Consider the following 8,071-nt stretch of genomic DNA (forward strand, 5'->3'; position numbering starts at 1 on the left):
GAGGGTGTGATTGATGGGCATGTGCAGTGCATATGTTCGCCTGTCTTAACTCATCTCCTTCCGCCTTCTTCAGACTGGGCGGCCTCATGGCCGTGGTAGGCGATAAGGGATCAGCTGAGGCCGCCCAGTCTGAAGCAGGTGTAAGGACATGTGTGAGCGGCAAACATATTTACTGCACAAGGCCACGAATACCAGCCACGCAGTGTGATTTGTTGAAAACCCACTGCGGGCCTGGGATTCATGGCCATTGCTAACCGCACCGGCCAACATGAAATGAGGTCAGAAGACAGGCAGCGCTCACAGCACATGGCCAAGGGATCAAAATAGTGCAGTTTCCTGTACAGCAAATAACAACGCTCAGGAATCAGCGCCCAGCACCTAGGTGTAAATTTTGACACCTGTGCTGCGTCTCCTTAAAAAGACAAGTCACGCCTCCACTACTGTTTGACAGTATAATGGGCTAAATAGTGTACGTGTTTTATTCAGCATGTGCAAGGAGCAAAATTAATAGAGCAACCTTTTACTTGTGCAGCATTACTGCTGCACAAGGTGTGGCTCTTGTACCTTGCAACACCTGAGGGGGGGTTAAAGGTAACTTTTGAAATTGGTTCAACTAGGCTTCGGCCTACACTCTGCTCCTCTCCTCCTCCTGCTGCCCCTGGGCTCTAACACCGCCAGTTTTTGCCCGGACGTGCTAGCTGCACAGAGAAAAACACCAGTCAATGTGTCAGTGGGGTTCAGCACCGCCAGCTGTTCCCCTGCTGTGTAGCTGGCAACGTGTCCTGCAAACGCCATGCAGGCACCTGAACTGATATTAAAGGGAACCAGCCCCCAGCCCCCCAGGTGTTTCTATGTATAACAGCCACCTTGTACAGCAGTACTGCTGCATTTGTACAAGGTGTCTGACTTTTTCTCCTTGCCCACGTTTAATTAAACACGTACTAAATGTGTCTCATTGAGACCATTCTACTGTCCCTGAGGTGTGACTTTCCTTTATAATGATACGCAGCACCACCCTTGGTAGCGCTTCCCGTCTTTTGACATCATTGGTTAGCTGGCTGCGCCTGTGCGTCTGCCCTGCTCGAAACAACGCCCCTCGGTGTCTTATTTTGTTGGACAGCAAGGGTGTGATTGATGGGCATGTGCAGTGCATATGTTTGCCTGTGTTCACTCATCTCCTTCCGCCTTCTTCAGACTGGGTGGCCTCATGGCCGCGGCATGCGATAAGGGATCAGATGAGGCCGCCCAGTCTGAAGCAGGTGTAAGGACATGTGTGAGCGGCAAACATATTTACTGCACAAGACCACGAATCCCAGCCACGCAGTGTGTTTTTTTGAAAACACACTGTGGGTCTGGGATTCATGTCCATCCCTAACCGCAACGGCCGACATGAAATGAGGTCAGAAGACAGGAAGCGCTCACAGCGCATGGCCAAGGGATAACAATAGCGAAGTCTCCTGTACAGCAAATAACAAAGCTCAGGAAGCTGCGCCCATGCACCAAGGTGTTATTTTGGACACCTGTGCTGCATCTCCTTAAAAAGACAAGTCACGCCTCCACTACTGTTTGACAGTATAATGGGCTAAATAGTGTACGTGTTTTATTCAGCGTGTGCAAGGAGCAAAATTAATAGAGCAACCTTTTACTTGTGCAGCATTAATGCTGCACAAGGTGTGGCTCTTGTACCTTGCTACACCTGAGGGGGGGTTAAAGGTTACCTTTAAAATTGGTTCAACTAGGCTTCGGCCTACACTCTGCTCCTCGCCTCTTCCTGCTGACCCTGGGCTCTAACACCGCTAGTTTTTGCCCGGAAGTGCTAGCTGCACAGAGAAAAACACCCGCCATTGTATTAGTGGGGTTCAGCACCGCCAGCTGTTCCCCTGCTGTGTAGCCGGCATCGTGTCCAGCATAAGCCACGCTGGCACAACAAACCAAAAGCTGCCACCAGTGCAGGCCTCGGCCTACACTTTGCTCCTCTCCTCCTCCTGCTGACCCTGGGCTCTAACACCGCCAGTTTTTGCCCAGACATGCTAGCTGCACAGAGAAGAACACCAGCCAATGTGTTAGTGGGGTTCAGCACCGCCAGCTGTTCCCCTGCTGTGTAGCCGGCATCGTGTCCAGCACATGCCACGCTGGCACAACTGACCAAAACCTGCTACCAGTGCAGGCTTCGGCCTACACTCTGCTACTCTCCTCCTCCTGCTGACCCTGGGCTCAAACACCACCAGTTTTTGCCCAGACATGCTAGCTGCACAGAGAAGAACACCAGCCAATGTGTTAGTGGGGTTCAGCACCGCCAGCTGTTCCCCTGCTGTGTAGCTGGCAACGTGACCTGCAAACGCCAAGCAGGCACATGAACTGAAATTGAAGGGAGCCTTCCCCCCACCCCCAGGTGTTTCTATGTATAACAGCCACCTTGTACAGCAGTAATGCTGCATTTGTACAAGGTGGCTGACTTTTTCTACTTGCCCACGTGGAACTCAACACGTACAAAATGTGTCTCATTAAGACCATTCCACTGTCCCTGAGGTGTGACTTTCCTTTCTAATGATACGCAGCACCACCCTTGGTAGCGCTTCCCATCTTCTGACATCATTGGTTGGCTGGCTGCGCCTGTGCGTCCGCCCTGCCTTAAACAATGCTCCTCGTTTTCTTACTTATTTTGACTGTGAAGGTGTGATTTATGGGTATGAGCAGTGCATATCTTCGCCTGTCTTAACTCATCTCCTTCCGCCTTCTTCAGACTGTGCGGCCTTATGGCCGCAGCATGCGAGAAGGGATCAGCTGTGGCCGCCCAGTCTGATGCAGGTGTAAGGACATGAGTGACAGGCGAAAAAATTTACTGCGCAAGGTCACGAATCCCAGCCCTGTAGTGTGACTTAAACAAAAGACACTGCGTGTCTGGGTTTCATGGCCATCGCTAACCGCACCAGCCAACATGAAATGAGGTCAGATGACAGGCAGCGCTCACAGCGCATGGCCAAGGGATAACAAGAGCGCAGACTCCTGTACAGCAAATAACAACGCTCAGGAATCTGCACCCAGCACCTAGGTGTAAATTTGGACACCTGTGCTGCGTCTCCTTAAAAAGACAAGTCACGCCTCCACTACTGTTGGACAGTATAATGGGCTAAATAGTGTACGTGTTTTATTCAGCATGTGCAAGGAGCAAAATTAATAGAGCAACCTTTTACTTGTGCAGCATTACTGCTGCACAAGGTGTGGCTCTTGTACCTTGCAACACCTGAGGGGGGGTTAAAGGTAACTTTTGAAATTGGTTCAACTAGGCTTCGGCCTACACTCTGCTCCTCTCCTCCTCCTGCTGCCCCTGGGCTCAAACACCACTAGTTTTTGCCCGGAAGTGCTAGCTGCACAGAGAAAAACACCAGCCAATGTGTTAGTGGGGTTCAGCAACGCCAGCTGTTCCCCTGCTGTGTAGCCGGCATCGTGTCCAGCACAAGCCACGCTGGCACAACTGACCAAAAGCTGCCACCAGTGCAGGCTTCGGCCTACACTCTGCTCCTCTTCTCCTCCTGCTGACCCTGGGCTCAAACACCGCCAGTTTTTGTCCGGAAGTGCTAGCTGCACAGAGAACAACACCAGCCAATGTGTTAGTGGGGTTCAGCAACGCCAGCTGTTCCCCTGCTGTGTAGCCGGCATCGTGTCCAGCACAAGCCACGCTGGCACAACTGAACGAAAGCTGCCACCAGTGCAGGCTTCAGCCTACACTCTGCTCCTCTTCTCCTCCTGCTGACCCTGGGCTCAAGCACCGCCAGTTTTTGCCCGGAGGTGCTAGCTGCACAGAGAAAAACACCAGCCAATGTGTTAGTGGGGTTCAGCACCGCCAGCTGTTCCCCTGCTGTGTAGCCGGCAACGTGACCTGCAAACGCCACGCAGGCACATGAACTGAAATTGAAGGGAGCCTGCCCCCCACCCCCAGGTGTTTCTATGTATAATAGCCACCTTGTACAGCAGTACTGCTGCATTTGTACAAGGTGGCTGACTTTTTCTCCTTGCCCACGTTTAATTAAACACGTACTAAATGTGTCTCATTGAGACCATTCCACTGTCTCTGAGGTGTGACTTTCCTTTTTAATGACACGCATCACCCCCATTGTTAGCGCTGCCCGTCTTCTGACATCATTGGTTGGCTGGCTGTGCCTGTGCGTCCGCCCTGCCCGACACAACGCCCCTCGTTGTCTCATATATTATGACTGCGAGGGTGTGATTGATGAGCACGAGCAGTGCATATCTTCGCCTGTCTTCACTCCCCTCCTTCCGCCTTCTTCAGACTGTGCGGCCTCATGGCCGTGGCAGGCGATAAGGGATCAGCTGAGGCCGCCCAGTCTGAAGCAGGTGTAAGGACATGTGTGAGCGGCGAACATATTTACTGCACAAGGCCACGAATCCCAGCACCGCAGTGTGACTTTATGAAAAGGCACTGTGGTTCTGGGATTTATGGCCATCGTTAACCGCACCGGCCAACATGAAATGAGGTCATAAGACGGCCTGCACTAACAGGGTATTGCCAAGGGATAACACAAGAGCGCAGTCTCCTGTACTGCAAATAACAACGGTAAGGAATCTGCGCCCAGCACCTAGGTGTAAATTTTGACACCTGTGCTGCGTCTTCTTCAAAAGAAAAGTCACGCCTCCACTACTGTTTGACAGTATAATGGGCTAAATAGTGTACGTGTTTTATTCAGCGTGTGCAAGGAGCAAAATTAAGAGAGCAACCTTTGACTTGTGCAGCATTAATGCTGTTCAAGGTGTGGCTCTTGTACCTTGCAACACCTGAGGGGGGGTTAAAGGTTACCTTTGAAATTGGTTCAACTAGGCTTCGGCCTACACTCTGCTCCTCTCCTCCTCCTGCTGACCCTGGGCTCTAACACCGCTAGTTTTTGCCCTGAAGTGCTAGCTGCACAGAGAAAAACACCAGCCAATGTGTTAGTGGGGTTCAGCACCGCCAGCTGTTCCCCTGCTGTGTAGCCGGCATCGTGTCCAGCACAAGCCACGCTGGCACAACCGACCAAAAGCTGCCACCAGTGCAGGCTTCGGCCTACACTCTGCTCCTCTCCTCCTGCTGCTGCCCCTGGGCTCAAACATCGCTAGTTTTGGCCCGGAAGTTCTAGCTGCACAGAGAAAAACACCAGCCAATGTGTTAGTGGGGTTCAGCAACGCCAGCTGTTCCCCTGCTGTGTAGCCGGCAACGTGACCTGCAAACGCCACGCAGGCACATGAACTGAAATTGAAGGAAGCCTGCCCCCACCCCCAGGTGTTTCTATGTATAACAGCCACCTTGTACAGCAGTACTGCTGCATTTGTACAAGGTGGCTGACTTTTTCTACTTGCCCACGTGGAACTCAACACGTACAAAATGTGTCTCATTGAGACCATTCCACTGGCCCTGAGGTGTGACTTTCCTTTCTAATGATACGCAGCACCACCCTTGGTAGCGCTTCCCATCTTTTGACATCATTGGTTAGCTGGCTGCGCCTGTGCGTCCGCCCTGCTCCAAACAACGCCCCTCGGTTTCTTATTTATTTTGTCAGCGAGGGTGTGGTTTATGGGCACGAGCAGTGCATATGTTCGCCTGTCGTCACTCATCTCCTTCCGCCTTCTTCAGACTGTGCAGCCTCATGGCCGCGGCATGCGAGAAGGGATCAGCAGAGGCCGCCCAGTCTGAAGCAGGTGTAAGGACGTGTGTGAGCGGCCAAAATATTTACTGCTCAAGGCCACGAATCCCAGCACCGCAGTGTGACTTTATGAAAAGGCACTGTGGGTCTGGGATTTATGGCCATCGTTAACCGCACCGGCCAACATGAAATGAGGTCTTAAGACGGGCAGCGCTAACAGGGCATTGCCAAGGGATAACACAAGAGCGCAGACTCCTGTACAGCAAATAACAACGCTCAGGAAGCTGCGCCAAGCACCAAGGCGTTATTTTGGACACCTGTGCTGCGTCTCCTTAAAAAGCCAAGTCACGCATCCACTACAGTTTGACTGTAGAATGGGCTAAATTGTGTACGTCTTTCATTCAGCGTGTGCAAGTAGACAAATTAATAGAGCAACCTTTCACTTGTGCAGCATTAATACTGCACAAGGTGTGTCCCTTGTACTTTGTAACACCTGAGGGGGGGTTAAAGGTTTCCTTTGAAATTGGTTCAACTAGGCTTCGGCCTACACTCTGCTCCTCTCCTCCTCCTCCTGCTTCACCACGGGCTCTAACATCGCTAGTTTTTGCCCGCAAGTGCTAGCTGCACAGAGAAAAACACCCGCCATTGTGTTAGTGGGGTTCAGCAACGCCAGCTGTTCCCCCACTGTGTAGCCGGCAAAGTGTCCTGCAAACGCAACGCAGACACAAAGCTGCCTCCAGTGCAGGCTTCGGCCTACACTCTGCTCCCCCTGCTTACCCTTTGCTCCAGCACCGCTAGTTGGGGCTCTAGGAAGACAATCTTTAATAGGCAACGCATCTGGGTTCCAGCACCGCCAGCTGGTTCTCGGCAGTGTTTTTGTCACAGGTACTCCCTCGTGCCAAACCTGGTTTCAGCACCGTCAGCTGTTTCCGGGTTGTGTCAAGCTCGCTGAGACGCCTATGCTTGCCCCGTCGTGTTGCGGTCGGGTTAGCCAACTCCAGGGTGCCTCCAGTTTAGGAGCTTCCTATGTGGGCTGCATGAATTGGTAGTCAAGGCTGGTTCTGTAGTGCCAGTAGGCCCAGCTCCCCCTGTAGGACTGTTGGGGTTCGGTAACTGCGGCTGCCTCGCGGCCTAGCTGTTCTCTCCTCTACTGTGGGCCTTCGGGTCCACCACCTGGTTCCAGCACCGTCAGCTGGTTCCGGGCCGAGCCTTTGGCTTAGGTGCCTCCTCCTGGGTATCCGAGTTCCGCCAACGTCAGGCGGTCCTTGGTAGTGCTTTTAAGCGCAGGCACCTACAGCTTAGTAACCGGGTTCCAGCACCGTCAGGTGGTCCTCGGTCGTGCCATTGGCTCTTGCACAATGGGGCAACGCATCTGGGTTCCAGCACCGCCAGCTGGTTCCCGGCAGTGTTTTTGTCACGGGTACTCCCTCGTGCCCAGCCTGGTTCCAGCACCATCAGCTGTTTCCGGGTACTGTCAAACTCACGGAGACACCTATGCGTTGCCCCGTCGTGTTGCGGTCGAGTTAGCCAACTCCAGGGTGCCTCCAGTTTAGGAGCTTCCTATGTGGGCTGCATGAATTGGTAGTCAAGGCTGGTTCTGTAGTGCCAGTAGGCCCTGCTCCCCCTGTAGGACTGTTGGGGTTCAGTAGCTGCGGCTGCCTCGCGGCCTAGCTGTTCTCTCCTCTCCTGTGGACCTTCGGGTCCACCACCTGGTTCCAGCACCGTCAGCTGGTTTCGGGCCGAGCCTTTTGCTTAGGTGCCTCCTCCTGGGTATCCGAGTTCCGCCAACACCAGGCGGTCCTTGGTAGTGCTTTTAAGCGCGGGCACCTACAGCTTAGTAACCGGGTTCAAGCACCGTCAGCTGGTCCTCAGTCGTGCAATTGGCTCTTGCACACTGGGGCAACGCATCTGGGTTCCAGCACCGCCAGCTGGTTCCCGGCAGTGTTTTTGTCACGGGTACTCCCTCGTGCCCAGCCTGGTTCCAGCACCGTCAGCTGTTTAAGGGTACTGTCAAACTCACTGAGACACCTATGCGTTGCCCCGTCGTGTTGCGGTCGAGTTAGCCAACTCCAGGGTGCCTCCAGTTTAGGAGCTTCCTATGTGGGCTGCATAAATTGGTAGTCAAGGCTGGTTCTGTAGTGCCAGTAGGCCCAGCTCCCCCTGTAGGACTGTTGGGGTTCGGTAACTGCGGCTGCCTCGCGGCCTAGCTGTTCTCTCCTCTCCTGTGGACCTTCGGGTCCACCACCTGGTTCCAGCACCGTCAGCTGGTTCCGGGCCGAGCCTTTGGCTTAGGTGCCTCCTCCTGGGTATCCGAGTTCCGCCAACGTCAGGCGGTCCTTGGTAGTGCTTTTAAGCGCAGGCACCTACAGCTTAGTAACCAGGTTCCAGCACCGTCAGCTGGTCCTCGGTCGTGCCATTAGCTCTTGCACACTGGG

Source organism: Ranitomeya imitator, chromosome 4, assembly GCF_032444005.1.
Source record: "Ranitomeya imitator isolate aRanImi1 chromosome 4, aRanImi1.pri, whole genome shotgun sequence".
Classification (NCBI taxonomy): domain Eukaryota; kingdom Metazoa; phylum Chordata; class Amphibia; order Anura; family Dendrobatidae; genus Ranitomeya; species Ranitomeya imitator.